Raw genomic sequence first — 16,907 nt, forward strand, 5'->3', positions numbered from 1 at the left:
TTACAAAACAATTGAATTTTATCATCAAAATATAAAAATGAAAGCTATTAGCAAATCTGATTAAAATAATGTTGTAGCATACTTGATTGCATTTGTTCATTACTTTTCTTTACATTTTTTCTTGTGTTACAAAATGAAATAGTCACAGGGCCTGCATATGAAAGCTGCAGTTAAAGGTCAAGGTTTCCTGAAAAACTTTCAGTAAACATTCTTAAGGTAATAAATTGCTCTTCCATTTCTTAGAGATTTAAAAGAACAGGTTTAGTGGAGAAATAACCATAGTGATGAATTCCCTTAAGAGACAAAGTGGTTTGAATTTGTTACAAAATTTGATTGAAAATAAGCTTCAAGAGATTATTTTTAACCTATAAATGCATAGTTTCTAATTCCACTTTCATATCTCTAAGAAAAACTCTGCTAGATCATTGCTTTTACTTTTACAGTGTGCATAGGGTCCCCAAGTAATAATTTTTCAAACTATTTTTGATGTGGAAGATAAAATCCTGCCCTTGATATTAAAAAAAATATTATCAAGGCAGATAATGCTGCTCATCTAAATTGAAGGATTATCACTATTAAATTGAACATTTATATTTCTGTAGGAGATCTATAATCCCCAATTTTTGGAACAATGATTTTCATCTTTATTTGCCTGTCAAACATCTATGATTCAGATTAACTTGACAGCTTTATGAGACATGATAATGCTGTCCAATTGAATGGAACAGGGCAGGGATTTTTTTTCTACTGAGAACCCATGATAATATTACAAATATCATTGCAATATTTGGCTATCCCATTAATGATATTATTTTGTTCCTAGATGACTAGATTAAAACATTCTTCTATATGTATTAAAAATGATAATCTCCAATAATCAAATAAACTCTATCTTTAAATAACTCTTCCAATCCTTAGTTTCATTTGGCCAGGGATATAAACTAGTCTTTTAGTTTACAACAGATTGCCAGAAAGTTTACATGCACCTGCTAAAAAGAAAGTCACATGGAAGTCTGAGCTGACAAGTTATGGCTGAATTGTGGAGTTGTGTCAAACCAAAAAGAAGCAAATTAGCCTACAAAGAAGCAGATTAGCCCAAATTAGGTAAAGATGTTGTTGTTGTTCTGTGATTTGAAGTGACATCAGCAAACTTTTCCAGGTGTTACTAATTCTCTTCCCAGTCACAAATTTTACTCACTTTAGGACAAGACAGAAGAGTCTAAAATAAGAATGGAATTTTTGGTTCCTTAGTGTTTGTTAAAGATGTACAATTGTTTAAGAAAAGATTGGCTTTGTTTAGTGCTTTACCCTGAATTTGATGCAGGCTGTGCAGGAAGCTTCTTGGATACTGGGAAAGGCAGCCAGGACAGGGCAGGCGAGGCCAGGTCTTCGGCTGAGGAGCTGACATAACTCCAGGCATCACTTCATATTGGATAGAGGTAGGGGGTGACTCGGCCCTACGATGGCTACTATTCATCCTGAAAATTGTGCATCAGCTAGAGTTATGGACACAAAAGGTGAATGGGTATTGAGAGTCTGAAAGGGAAGGCAGGACTCTTGAGTGCAAATGGTGCCTCCTAAAGGGCCTTCGCAGTTCTAATGGGGAAAAAGACAGTGGGTGGGAGTGCAGGCTTTCAGAGAATGGTGGGATCACGGCTTCGTTTTACTTTTCTTCTCTTTCTCTTTCAGATACTAAGGCAGAGGCAGAGAGTTTAGGCTTGTTTAACAAAAATGAAAACCTGCCAGACAGCATATTGAGGTGCCTTGCCCAGGTAAGAGGACTGTTTCTAGATAGTTAAGGTAACATTAAATTTTTTTGTTTTTGTTTTGTTTGCAAAAAGAGCCTACTTTAAGTTTACTTATTACTGTTATTGTTATCATATATATCATATGATATGCATATCCTATCATACTGTCCACATACTTTGAAATAATCCACAGGATATTTAGCAATGTATTTTAGAATAAATAAAATTTTTTATAGCTATTACTTTTCATTAAGGAAATTCGGAGCATTTTGAACCTATTTTGAGAAAATAGATAAAACCAGGAATGAGTGATTAAGGTTAGTGTGAGTGCAAGAAAAAAGGTAATCATTTTATGAATATATTTGGCAGATGTCCATTAATAATCTTAATTAATTAATAATAAAAGCTTTTATTATTTCAAAGTTTCCCCAATTAGATAAGAAGAATAAGTTTACACAAGGCAACTGCATCATTTATGAAATAGTGGCCCTGGTATTTTTAAGTCTCATTTGCCAATCAGTGGCATGTTAAATAAAATTTCATGAGGAAATGGTCTAATAAGGTGGCTAACATTGATAATGTATTGTCATTTTGGTCACATAAAGGCTTCGTAAAAACCTAGGATGAAAGAAGTGATAAGGTAATAGTTAATTAGCTTTAGTTTTCTATAATTCTAAACAACAACAACAATCTTGCTTACAAACTTTTATATATCCATTTTATTTTTTTATTTTTATTTTTTTTTTTTTTTAAGATTTTATTTTTTCCTTTTTCTCCCCAAAGCCCCCCCGGTACATAGTTGTGTATTCTTCGTTGTGGGTTCTTCTAGTTGTGGCATGTGGGACGCTGCCTCAGCGTGGTCTGATGAGCAGTGCCATGTCCGCGCCCAGGATTCGAACTAACGAAACACTGGGCCGCCTGCAGCAGAGCGCGCGAACTTAACCACTCGGCCACGGGGCCAGCCCCTTATATATCCATTTTAAAAGAAAACATGGTAAGTTTAGAAATAATAGAAAGCAAGTAAAAATAAACAAATTCTCAAAAAAATAAACCTGGATTAGGGTAATAAATAAAGGACAAGTCTACCAGAGAAAACCCAAAATAAATGTAAATATTGGGTTACTAAGAAAATCCAATGAAAATAATTCCTATCCTGAGATACGACATTTTCTCTCAGATTGAAAAAGATTAAAAAGAACATTAATATCTGGGATTAATTGGCTATGAGACTATAAGAAGGTGTATTTCATTGGTAAATAAAACCTTACCAGAGGATAATTGGGCACAATGAATCAAAATATTTTTAAAACTTATCTACTTATTCTTTCTGCAACAATTCTAAGTATTTATCCTAACAAAGGAAAACCAGACGTTTTCCTTCCAGTTTTGTTTATGATAGAAAAAAAAAAGCCAACAACAGAGGTTTGGCTAAAGAACTTACCGTACTTTTATTTAATACGCCCTTTGTGTTAAGATCTGGGCATACATCTATATGACAGATTATGGCCAGCTTAAAATAGTGATGTAAGTGAAAATGAAGATTACAAACCTTACGTATTGAGCAATACATACATACATCCACACATATGCACACACATGCATACACATAGATACAGCTACATATGTGTTAAAAGTGACTGTCTCCATGAGGGAGGATTCAAGATTATTTTCTTTTTTCTATGGCATTTCTGTGTTTTCTAGTTTTTTTGCAGAGTTCATTTATTACTGGTGAAATAAGGAAGGGAAGACTGAAGATAATTATAACTGCAATTGATAACGTACTGATTTTGGTATATAAATCAGACCAGCACCCACACCGTAGATAAGCAGTGTGTCTACTAGTTAAGGTTAGTGCCTCTGACTACCAGATGGCCTGGGTTCAAGTCCCAGTGCTACGAGTTACTAGCTGGGTAACTTAGCCAAGTTGCTTAAGTTCTCTGTTCCATGGTTTCCTTATCTATAAAACATATTACTAGTTCCTACGAGGTTTGGGAGGGCCAAGTGAGTTAATGTGCATGAAGTACGATGAACCATACCTGGGTCACAGTAAACACTGCATGAGAGTTACCAGTTCTTCTCCCCACCTGAACACAGGCACCATGAAGGCAAATGTTTGTATCTATCTTGCTCACTGATGAATTCCCAGAACGTAGAACAGTACAGGTCAATAGTAGACAATAAATTCATGAGGAAGGAATATAGGCAGGAAGGACAAAGGGAAGAAGGGAGAGAAGGAAGGCTTCGCTCCTTTATTTATTTATTTACTTACTTATTTATTTTTGAAGAATATTGGCCCTGAGCTAACATCCGTGCCCATCTTCCTCCACTTTACATGTGGGACACCTGCCACAGCAGGGCTCGATAAGTGGTGCCGTGTCCTAGCCAGGGATTCCAACCAGCAAACCCAGGGCCACTGAAGCTGAATGTGCAAACTTAACCATTATGCCACCAGCTGGTCCCCTCTCCTTTATTTTAATAAAAATTATAACTTACATGTAGTAACATGGCAGGAAGCTTAGTAATGCTGATGATTGTATACTTATTCAGGTGTATTTGAATGCCTTTTATCTAATTCAGCTTTTTTGTAAATTAAACAAGAAAAACATGGATTCTGTACCTTTTGGATAGCAGTCTCTATGATTCACTCCCTCATATACACTGGAGTAAATTTTCACCAATTGTTGACTTAATTTTGAACTTTCGACATTATTGACTAAATCTAGGTCCATATTTTCCCATTAACTTATATGGAGGTCTATTTATTTTAGAGAAGAAACGTTCTCACATAGACACTATGGGATAAAAAAATAACATGGGGTGTTCCCTAGACAGCAGAGTTTGAAAGGTATAAAATCGTTCATATTTTCCTTAAGGATATGTAAATGCTTTGAAAATGTCACAAAATGATTGTCTTTGCTGGAAAGGCCATTTTCATTATTGATGAACGTTGTAGTAGAATGTTATCAGGCTAGTCAGCCTGCTTTTATAGCACTGTCAAAAGAGATTAGTCATCAAATAACAATGACCCTTCAGAAGTCAACTGTGGACTTCCAGTTTCAAGATGACAAAGTAAAGATATTTCTGCATCCTTTTGTCAAAAATCACTTCTAAAACAAGAAGAACAAAACACAGAAACAGAAACTCTACCATTGGTAAGAGAGGAGACATCTGTAACCCTGAATCATAATACATAAGAACTAGAAGTGGAAGGAAGTGTGAATAGAAAGGAGGAAAATCATACTCAAACATCAGTGCAAATACCAATGAGAGAACCCATTTGTCGCCACAGAACTCTAGAAAGACTCAGGATTATAATAGGCTGTCTGAGCTCAAGGCAATGTTGATGTTGGAGCTGTAAACAGGGAAGTCTTCTTTTTTCTTTTTTCCTTTTTAATGACTATCAAAGGAACAGTCAGACCCCCAAGTTCTCATTCCCAGCCTATTGTATCAGGAAACTACCCTGCCTGTCAGCACCCGAAGAAACTAGAGATTTATATTCTGGATCTAGACAGGGTCCAAACCAAAGGATGCCAGGCAGAGGAAAGTAGGAAAGTTAAATCTGTACTGAAAACTAGGAGTTTAAGTGCAATTCTTAAGTGAAACTACCAGTTATACTTAAGGGTGAAGCATCTACATAAATTATTTGGAATTATTTGTGTTGAATATTTGTCCATTCTATATTAATTTACTTTTTCAATTATTTGTTTATGTAACTATGGCCTCGTGAATATTTATTTTATACTTTGGTTTATAATCCTGTACTACTTTACTTTGTTTATCAAATTGTTCCAGTCTTGGCCATTGAGGGCTCTTTCAGTTGGTTTCTGCGTCTCTTTGACACACCCCCATCATTGTGGTGTGGTGGTGGTGGTGTTTTAGCACTTCTTTACGTTCTGTCACTGCAAGATGTTCCAAGCTTATCTTGAATATTCTCTGTCTCAGTCTTAGTGTCAGCCATTTTTCTAAGAAGTTTTATTTCCTTCTATTGGAGTAGTGAGTTATTTTACATTATTTCCTCTCTGGTGCTCTCTTTTCTTTATGTAGATCCTTGTTTCTGATTTATATCATTCCCTTCTGCCTAAAGAACTTCTTTTAACATTTCTTGCATGGCAGTTCTGCTGGTGATAAATTACCTCAGTTTTAGTTTGTCTGAGAAAGTCTTTATTTCTCCCTCACTTTTGAAGGGAAATTTCGTTGAATATTATAGATTGGAGGTTGTTTTTACTTCAACAAGCCTCTGGAAAAGTCTTTCTTCCTGGAAAGTAAGTCTTTATAATGGAGAAGGCTCTTTATTATGGAGCATAATCACAAGGATTACTCTTTCCCCCACTGCCAGAGACAGGAGGGGATCTTTCTCAGATCATCACTATGGGAACGTGGTGGGGTTCCTGGAGGTAAAGCTCCAAAAGTGTGGAGGCTCTTCATAATTATAGCTCACAGGGGTCTCCCACTGTCATGCTAATCTCCAGTTAGCCTCTAGCCATTTGTCAAAATTGTCATTTAAGTGTTCCTATCAATTTATGGCTCCAACATCTTCTCCAGGTAAGCTGATCTCAGCTGGGACTCTCTGTGTTTGCCTGTCTCTCCAGATTTTGGGGTGATGATTTGCCCTGAAAGCTCAGTCATCTCGTGGGTCCAAGAAAAGCCATTGATTTTCAGTTTGTTCAACTTTTTGTTGTTCTAAGGATAGGAGTGACAATTTTCCAGCTCCCTACATGTCAGAGCTAAAGCTTAAGTCTGGATGTAAAGTTTTAATGATAAAATGTTCAAAAATTAAATTTTAAAAATTGGCTTCAGAATCAAACAAACAAAATGTTCTGCTTCTTGATTTTGCAATTTTGTGATGTAAGTGATATGAAATTATATGCACCAAAAAAATGCTATCTGCTCTGAAAATTATTTACAAACCACTTCCAACTGTATTCATTTTTTCTACTCACATACCTCCTGAGGGATACAGACAGCTGCAATGCTGACTATCACATAGCCTTCATATTGGTCATTCCCAAAATATAGAGGAGGAGGAATTTTTAACTTTTAGCAAACTAAGCATAGAGAGAAATTGATGATAAACAAGCACCAATTGGCTGCTTTCAGTCATTTTCATATTAGCACTTTTAAAGAAAACATTTTATAAAAAATATTCCTAAAGCAAGTCTATAACTCTATCAAGGCTATTTTTTTAAAAATATATTTACAACTTTGGAATCACTATCTGGTGTTAATTATCTTATTGAAAGTGGAATAAAAAATGCTAACTTCATCATACAGGTTTTCATGTTGTATTGATTCTTTGAGTAGGAATGACACTAATTGATTAACTACTATATTTTTTCAACATATGATTATAAAAAGAATAAAAATTCCATAATGAAACCATGAATAATGTATACTTGGGACTTATAGTGAGGATAAATTCAGATATGATAATGACAAGAGATAATGGATTGCGTGCTGTGGGAACTTTTTTTCCATTTCCTCGTTCCTTGTCCTGTAAGTTACCCAATTAACGTCTAGAAAAACCCAGTAAAGATGATTCAGCAAGTTTATGTCTTTCAGCTTTTGTATACAAGAACATTTTATCCAAAAATAATTCTAGTCTAGTTAATATGTAACACGTTACCATATTTCTCCAGACTTAAAAATGCTCAGCCACAAGCATATACTAAATGTTTACCAGTGTTAAGAGTGACAAGGCCATGATAGTGTAGCACATTCCCTACCATAAGTGACCTAAAGTGCTTGGAATGCTCTCCTATCTCTGGACTTTTTTATTATTATTATTTTAACAACAAAAAAATCAATTTGGGAAATCTTATTTGAAAATTCAAAATGTTGGTCTCTTCTGAAATATCGGAAAATCAGACCACAGTAAGCCAGAAATTCTACATAGTAAAAATCACCTAGAGCCGAACACAGGTCCAGATCTACACACACCAGGATGAGCAATCAATAAAAGGGAGAGGTGTGGCTTTAATTTTTGAGCAGTTTCCTTTAGTGCAAAAGTTGTCTCCAGGGGTCTTTTAGTAATTCAAGTGTAACTGAAATTCACCTGTTTTTTATTGGAGACGGCTGAATGCACTGACCTAAACTGAAAGCAAGAGTTTCAGATGGATAATTTAAGTCTCTGGTTCTCAATGAAACTTGAGCACATGCTTTACAGAGTTATGTACTAGAAGACTCCAGTTTTCTTCTGAGAAATATTTCTTACTCCAAGCTGGCGTCATTCTCTTACCTTACCTGCCTGTCCTCTGAGGTCATTTGAATTCAGGATCCCTGCTTTGTAGTCAAACCAACCTAGGTTAGATCCCAGTTCTGCCACTTACAAGTTGCAAAACTTTGGGCAAATCAATCAACCTCTCTGAGCCTCAGTAGAAAAAATAATAATAACATAACAGTGTCTATCAGTCAGTGTACAGTCAAGAAAGCAGCACTACTATGAGACTTATGGAATAAATTCCTTACACGATTTTGGAGCTGGCTTGAGGGCAGGCTGGGTAAATGAACATCTGGAAGGAGGAGTTGGAGGATCAAAGAAAGTCATTAACTAGTCTGAAGCACTGAAAACGTGCAGAACTCTGAGCTTACTGGAAAATCCAAGCATCCAAGCCTGTTCAACCACCAGAACAGGACAATGAAGGCGTTTCTGGAGAGATCTATGAGAAGCCATGGCCTCTATATAGCAGCCACTGCCTCTTTGTGTCCATAGTCAGGTGTCTGGTCTGGATGTAGGACACTTTTGGCCATCAGGGCTATCTGTCCAGAAGCTAAGCTTGCTGCAGGAAAAAGGAACAACAAGCTGGAACTCACTGGGCACTCTGTTTCTGACCTGACAATATTTGACCACAGTAACTATTTGTGAGAAATAGCTACTTCCTGCACTTCCATCCTCCAAATCTCATCCAAGTTCCTCCTTCAGCCAACTCTAACCAAAAGCATACAGGAAGGGAGACACAGGGACAAGAGCCCCATAGAACAAGCCAGAACAAGAATCTACCTCATGGAGTTATGAAAATGATTAATATTTTCCAGTGTATATTATCTAGTTATCAGTTGTCTCTGAGAGTAATCCCATGCCAGATTTGAACAAAACCTCTACACTTCTTAGACTTAGTCCAAGGGCTACTATTATTCTAAAACAATGAGTGAACAGTGTAAATTGAACTAAAGATTTCATTGGTGAGAATTTACAATGAGGAATCTAAAGTACCTCATTTGAAGAAAAATCCCTACTAAATATCCCTTCACCATCACCAAATTTATTTTTCTCCCTTTGATTTCTTGCCCTCTTCTGCAGAACGTTTTGTGTCTTGGGCTCCTATCTTGCTCCATTTTTGGGTCTGTTCTGTGATTGTTAATATTATGTGTTAACTTGACCAAGACACAGAGTGCCCAGATATTTCACTAAACATTATTCTGGGTGTTTGTTTATTGTTTCGAAGGTGTTTCAGGATGATGTTAGCATTTGAATAAGTACACTGAGTAAAGCAGGCCGTCCTTCCCAATGTGGGTGAGCATCATCCAAACCATTGAGGGCCTGAATAGAACAAAAAGGTGGGGGAAGGAAGAATTCACTCTTTCTGACTGTTGAGCTGGACATTGGTCTTTTTGTACACTCAGACTAGGACTCACACTATCAGATCCTCTAGTCCTGAGGCCCTCAGACTCCGACTGGGCCTTGCGCCATTGGCTCTGCAAACTTAATGGCTTAAAATAATACACAATTATCTCACAGCTTCCATGGGGCAGGAATCCAGGCATGGAGTAGATGGGTCCTCTGCTCAGGGTCTTCCAAGGTTGCAATCAAGGTGTTGGCTGGACTATGCTCTAACCTGGAGGCTTGAGTGGGAAAGAATCTGCTCCAAGCTCGTTCAGGTTGTTGGCAGAGTCATTTTCTGGCAGCAGTAGAACTCAGAGTGGCTTCCTTAACGACAGTCAACAGGAAAACACCTCTGAACACAGGGAGGGCCTGAGATCCTCTTTTAAGAGCTTTCAGTGGATTAAGTCAGACCCATCCAGGAGAATTTTTCTTTAGATTAACTCAAAAGCAACGGATTTGGGACATAAATTACATCTGAAAAAAAAATCTTTGCCATATAACGCAACCTAATCAAGGAAGTGATTACCATCACCTTTGCCAAATTTTATTGCCTAGAACAAGTCACAGGTTCACCTGTATTTGAGGACGAGATTACGCATGGGTGTGACTATTGCGGGAAGAGAGTCACCACAGAATGTCTCCTCCACTGAAGTGTTAAGTGATTTATCAGAGATCATGCTCAAACTCTTTGGCCCGCAAATTCTTTCTCTAAAAATATATCTGAAAGAAAAGATTATTTATTATTATAGACTGAATGTTTGCGAGCCCCATTCATATGTTGAAACCCTACCCTTCTGCCCCCCATGTGATGGTATTAGGAGGTGGGACCATTGGGAGGTAATTAGGATCAGATGAGATCATGAGGGTAGATCTCTCATGAATCAGATTAGTGCCCTTATAAGAGTCATGAGAGAGCTTGCCTCTCCTTTCTGCTCTCCTTGTGAAGGTACGATAAATTGGCAGTCTGCAACCCAGAAGAGGGCTCTCACCAGAACTTGACCATGCTGGCACCCTGATCTTGGACTTCCAGACTTCAGAACTGTGAATAAACTTCTGTTGTTTATAAGCCATCCAGTTTATACTATTTTGTTATAGCAATCCAAGCTAAGACATCTATGCATCAACACAGAGTATTAATCTCTTTACGATGTTGAAAATTGAAAGCAATATAAATGTTCAAAAGTAAAGAATGGTTAAGTAAATTATGGTTTCTTCACAATGATATTTTATAACATCATTATTATATCATGTTTGAGGATTTATCCTACCACAGAAAAATGTTTAGATAGATTTCTAAGTAGAGAATAAAAGCAGAGTATAAAACAAAGTACAAAATATTTAACCATTTTACTTTATATACACACTAAAAAAATACCTCTTTGATTCTACCATTTGTACACGGTCTTTTCCTCTGCTGATGTGGTAATATAGAGAAGAGTGAAGAGACCAATCCCAGAGTCACACTGCCTCAGTTCCAACTCCAGGTCCACAACCTATTGGCCTGTGACAGTGGGCAGATTGTTTAACTTCATTCTGCCTCAGTTTCTTATCAATAAGTGGGGAATTGTTACAGGGTTGTTATGAGAATTAAGTGAGATAATGCAGGGAAACAGTTAGCACAGGTCTAACATGGAGAAAATAATGCTCAGTTAATTTTAACTATTAATTCTCTAAGTCACCGAAAATATATGGAAGAATTGGGTTAGCAACACGGTTGATAGAACAATCTAAAATATCTGAGAGGAAAGTCTCATAGACAATTGGATTAGCAACATGGATGATAAAATAATCCAAAACATCTGAAAGGAATGTCTCACAATTTTCTCAATAAAAACTCAATTTAACCAATCCATAATGAATATTATTGGCCTATCGTTTCCAACACAAAACAACAAATTGCCTAAATCATTACCTGGTATACTATGTTATAGAGAAAAAGTAAGTCTTAACCAATGACATGAAAGATTGATATGGGGAGTAATTAGTAATGGTAGGAAATAAACCGCACAAAATAAAACTGACACTATCTAAAAACCCCTAGTGAAAGGTAAATCAATAATTATCACCAATGACCGTGGATTAGGTAGTAATAATAATTTCAAAAGAACACTAACAATAGAAGGACCTAGAAGTAATTAATCTTGATATGGAGAAAAAACTGGGATTTGAATCCAAGTCCATTTCTTGACCCCATTATACTGTGCTACCTCCAAGAGAATAAAACAAATTAAAAGGATCATAATGGATAAATATTGATACTTTCATGACCTAAAATTGTCACCTTAAAGTAGAATATTAGCTGCTGAAAGGCAAGCAAAAGGAATAAAACAAAGCCTGGTACCCCACCTTGAGTAGGGGCCTGATAATGGGGTTACCCACTCATTTCCCAGCTGGGCATCAAGAGCTCCTTATTGGAGCTCTACAAGATGCATAGAATTAATGAAAAGATGGTAATGTTTTTCCTTCAACTGCAGAGTTATTAAATGGCCAAGTATAACTTCTGTAAAATAAAAAACCAGGACATAAAAGGAATTTGTTCTTACACTGATCTCAAAAATCGGTGAAAGTGTCGTTAGGACAGAAAGGTGGACAACTTCTGAGAAAAAGCCAGCATTGGGACACAAAGAATTTAGATACATCTTAAACTACTGGTAAAGTTCTCATCAGCACCAAAATTTCACATAAATCAGTTTAATGTTTCCTATTTCATAGATTCCTGTCTCTTTAAAACCTTAGAAATGTAATCATATTTTGGTTCAGAGTAGGTTTTGAGACTCTGTGATGGACTGAAATAATTCTGTTCATGAGCAACCTTTACAAATCCAATAACACAAATTATATTTCCCCATATAACCACAGAATTTCTCTTTTTCTCAATATTCTGCATCCAGTGAACTGCTTTGTTACCACCAATAGTGAATAACGTAAACATTTCTCTTTCTCCGTTTCTCTCCCCTTCCCTTCCCTTTCTCTCTCCTGTATTTTCTCCCTCTTCCTTCCCCTCCCTCACTGTCCTTCCCTCTCTCTGAAAATCCTTTTATCAGGTCACCAACTGATTTGAAGCTAGATACAAGTAACAGATATATATAAAATAAACACACAAATTATGTACATGTGTGACTTTCATATGCTTTCTGAATTTGGATGGAATTAAGAACATAATATGAAAATAGATGTGTGAGGAGGGGTAGTACCCTGGACTAGAGTCAGAATGCCCATTTTTCTGGCCCTCCATCTTTCAGGAATAGCTCTGAGGCTATAGCATCTATGCAGCTCTCTGTAAACCAATAGTATGAAACTAGAGGATATTTCCATCACTTAAAATTCTACGAGATAGTGTAAGCAGAGTATTAAAAATAGTAATATGGATTTAGACAAATAAAGTATAGTACTGAAATCTTTCTGGATGGAAAAACAATTGAGAACAGAGATAAAAATAGAAGGCTTTATGTAAAACCTACCAATTAAAACTGGATCCAAATATCTATCCTCTGGGAAGTTTTCCCAACATTCTCAATTGCACTTTTCCTTGATTTGTCTTTAACATTTTAGACATGTGCCTATTGTGGCACATAATGCATTGCTGTAATCATCTCTCACAAGTTGGCTTCCCCCACTGTACTGGAAGTATCTAAAAGCAGAACTGTTCTTCCGTATCCCTGCAGCGTCAGCACCTAGTAATGAACATGCAACATATAGTCAATCAGGGCTCCATTAATAAATGAATGAATTAATTATTTAGTCATGCTTAGCACAATAAATAGCTATCCAGGAACAAAATACATCAATCTCTCACCCATCCCCACTTTTTTTTCCTGAGAAAAGTAAACTAGGCTCTCAGTAGAATTTAACTTTCTTTACCCTGTTAAAACATGTATTTTAAGCACATATTCCTTTAACCAAAGGTTTATTTACATCTTATTTAAACTAATAAGAAATAAATCGTTACTCCTGAAATTTTTTCAGAATCAAATATTCCAGTTTTAACCAAGAAAAGATTTTATCTAACCTGGGAGCTCCTTTGCATACCTTACTATCTAAGAGATCATTTTCTACAACTTATTTATGAATATAGAAACCCCGAAGCAAGACATAATGAATCTTAAATTAATAAAAAATTATATACAATCCATGATAACCTTGGAAACAAATTTGGAGCCATTGTAGTCATATTAAATATAGCTATATACAAATATAGAATGTAGATTTAACAAATTTGGATTAATGAAAAAGAAAAATAGCAGACAATAAAAATAATCCTCTGCGTTTGTAAAATCCTTTATGCTTTATAAGGCACTACTGGTCCCTTAACTCTATCTTTACAAGAATTCAGTTTATTATTTCCATTTGCCGAGACATAAACTGGAGCCTCAGTAAATTACATGACTTGTTGGCGTTCCAGCAAATTATAGGTGGTAGGATTGACACTACAGCGAGGAGCTCCTGAGGCATAGTTCACTTTCCTTTGCTTCAAAAACCACAGCGCATCTTTGTTACATATAAGTTTGGTAAATAAATATATTTTAACTGTACATTCTATACATATTACTGTTAATAATACTCTTATTTTAGTAATTTCTCTGCAGAAATAATAGAATGCATAAATATTAAGTTCTTTAAGTGTAAGCCAATATAAGTAAAAAGCAGTATTATTAAAACTCCCAATAATATGGCATTTAAAAATTGATTTGTCTCGATTGATGGAGAATCCAATTTAGGTTAAATAACTGTGTTTATGAAATTACTTCAGGATTTATTGGCTATAGCAAGATAACCCATCAACTACAGTTGAGCTTGTAGGAATTTGAGTAGAAAAGTTAATTAACAATCCTTTTAAAACTGCCAAAAGCTGCTGCAAGTTCGCTCTGCATTCTACATACATAGCAACATGTGCTGGGTTTCAAAAAGAAAGTCATTTCCTAAAGCTGTTTACTTTCATGTCATTGAACTCATTATTAAAAATAAGTGAGCAGTATTGATTTGGATGGTTTAATAATTCAAAATGGTTAAAGGCAATAACAGCACTTCAACAGACAAATATTTCCTATTATTGTTTATTACCAACTTTAACTATAATGACTCAATTAATCCAGGCATGGTTTCCCAAAGTGAATTGAAATGCAATTATCAGACCAGTAAGATGCTAAAGTCAGTAACTTAAACCGCAGGCAGAAGATTTTTTAAGGTGATATAATCAATATTGCATTCAAGGTGGTATATGGTGGTGTTAATTTGCCACAGAAAATACAGAAGTTCCATTACCTTCTAAAGGTTAAAATAAAATATCTCAAAGTCTACTGATGTGATATTGGTTGCACTTTGAATAACTACTTTGCAGCATATATATGACTTTAAAAATAGCTTACATTTATATGCTTTGAATGAGGACATCTGCCACTGTTAGGTAAGAGAATATATGGCTAAGAAACCCTTGGACTTTAGTAATACTTAGGCAGTAGGAATATAAGTTGCCTTATCAACATACAAAAAATCTCTTGAGTTAGAGAAATATTTGTACATGATTCTTGTTCACAAATTCATTCATAGGCATCACACTTATTCTCTTATCAAATTCCCCTTCAAAATAGTAAACTATTGGCCCTAAAACCAAGTAATTTCTACATTTGCCCATCATAATTCTTTTTAAATTGAAGAAAATAGAAGAATATTAACATACCTTTGATAGAGAAAATCACGCTGTTCTCTTGGCATCTGTTTCAGTTGTGCCTCTTGGACGATGACTAGTATTCTCCATGAACCTTTACAATCCTCCAATTCAGAATTACTGATGTTTAAAAGAAGTGAAATGCACACAGTATACATCTCACTCAAGGATTGAGAATGTGATAAGGAACTACCTTGAGCCAAAGAAAGAATCTATTATTGGCTAATAGTGCACTGAGCTTTCTTTCCTTTTTTTTGTTTTTCAATATGAAAGCACTCTTACATCCAACCACAGAATAAGAATAACTACTAATTGGTTTTCTGCTTAAAGAGACTTATCCTTGGTTGGCAACGAAGGTAGCAAGAATAGTATTTTCTCCCACTCACAGCTTTAAAAATGAGAAGAAAATCTGATGTACTGAATGTAGATAAGACAATCTTTCAGATTCTATCAACTTGCTAAAGAAATATTCTTATTTTCCTTTAAATTCTGATTGGTATGGTGATGACCACTGTCTTCAAAGAAATATAATCAGCATCAATGCAAAAGAATGCTGAAATTAAAGCACTATTTTGTGAGTCTTTAGAAATTTTAAGAAATATTGTTAGAAGTTACATTTGTAAAAGATTAAATAATGGAAAGCTATATAAAGATAAGATTAATATTTCTACCCACGTATCCCCAATTCCAACCTCCTGAAATGACAATATGAAGAGCCTGGTGCATATACTTCCACCAAGTTCTCCAAGTGTGTGCAAACACACACTGACATACCTCAGTGGATGCCATGTTGCACCAATAGGATCCGCCTTAGGAATGAAGGACTTGCCGCAGCTGTTGGAAGTGCAGCTGCAAGATGGCTCTCAGGGGTCAGTTATCTTTTGCTTCAGCTGAAGAAAACTACCTCTTCAAAGCTCATGTTTCCTTGCAAGGACAGTCACCATCTAATGATTGCTCATCCCTGGGGTGAAAAGGCCGGGCTCCCTCATCCCAACTCAGAATAACTCTGAGGACCACGCCAGCCCCAAACACCCATGAGGTAGATGGAGACTCTTGTTGGTTCTTCATCACAGATCTCCTGCCTCTCCCTGGTACTGTTTCAGCCCCCTCCTTCCACGGGTGACGGGTGGGGATGTGAAGAGCACTCCCAACAAACATCCAGCTCACTGATCCCCATCGTGGAAGATTTACAGAGAGCTTTGAAATAATATTATACTGTTTCACAGGCAGGGTTAAGAGTCTTCAAACAGTTTATCGTTGATCCTCCATATCCACAGCTTTCACATCCGCAGATTCAACCAAGCGAAATGTGTGCTATGTTCTGTGGATGCAGAACCCGCAGATAGGAGGGCCAGCTAAGGAACTTGAGCATCCACTGGATTTGGTATCTGCGGGGGTCCTGGAACTAATCCCCTGCAGACACGGATCAGTGAGCTGGATGTTTGTTGGGACTAATTTTAATTATACATCCCTAGCCTTTTTGTTCCTTTTGTCTTGTATTTTACTGCTAAATATGCTGTAAACTTCACACTACCTTATTATTATTTTTGCTTTAAGTAGTCAATAGTCTTTTTTTTGGGTGAGGAAGATTGGCCCTCAGCTAACATCTGTTGCCAGTCTTCTTCTTTTGTTTTTTTGTCTCCCCAAAGCCCCAGTACATAGTTGTATATCCTAATGGCAAGTTATTCTAGTTCTTCTATGTGGAATGCTGCCACAGCAAGGCTTGATGAGTGGTGTGTAGGTCTGCGCCCAGGATCTGAACCAGTGAACCCCAAGGAGCTGAAGCAGAGCACGCAAACTTAACCACCTAGCCACAGGGCCAGCCTCTAAGTCATTGATAGTCTTTTAAAAAAATATAATTACACACGTACACACACACAGAGGGAGAGACAGA

The 16,907-nt window shown here is 36.4% G+C and overlaps 1 long non-coding RNA gene across 1 annotated transcript in view; it reads right to left on the reverse strand.

Moving 5' to 3' along the window:
- Positions 1 to 15,310, reverse strand: part of LOC139081814 (uncharacterized) — a 46,867-nt gene extending 31,557 nt beyond the window's left edge. The window contains exons 1-2 of the long non-coding RNA XR_011537172.1: positions 15,026 to 15,310; positions 12,810 to 13,022 (exon numbers count right to left, since the gene is read on the reverse strand). This is a non-coding gene — a long non-coding RNA (uncharacterized lncRNA). The remainder of the gene's footprint in view (positions 1 to 12,809; positions 13,023 to 15,025) is intronic.
- Positions 15,311 to 16,907: the final 1,597 nt, after the last annotated feature.

This window comes from Equus przewalskii, chromosome 2 (genome assembly GCF_037783145.1).
Source record: "Equus przewalskii isolate Varuska chromosome 2, EquPr2, whole genome shotgun sequence".
Taxonomy (NCBI): domain Eukaryota; kingdom Metazoa; phylum Chordata; class Mammalia; order Perissodactyla; family Equidae; genus Equus; species Equus przewalskii.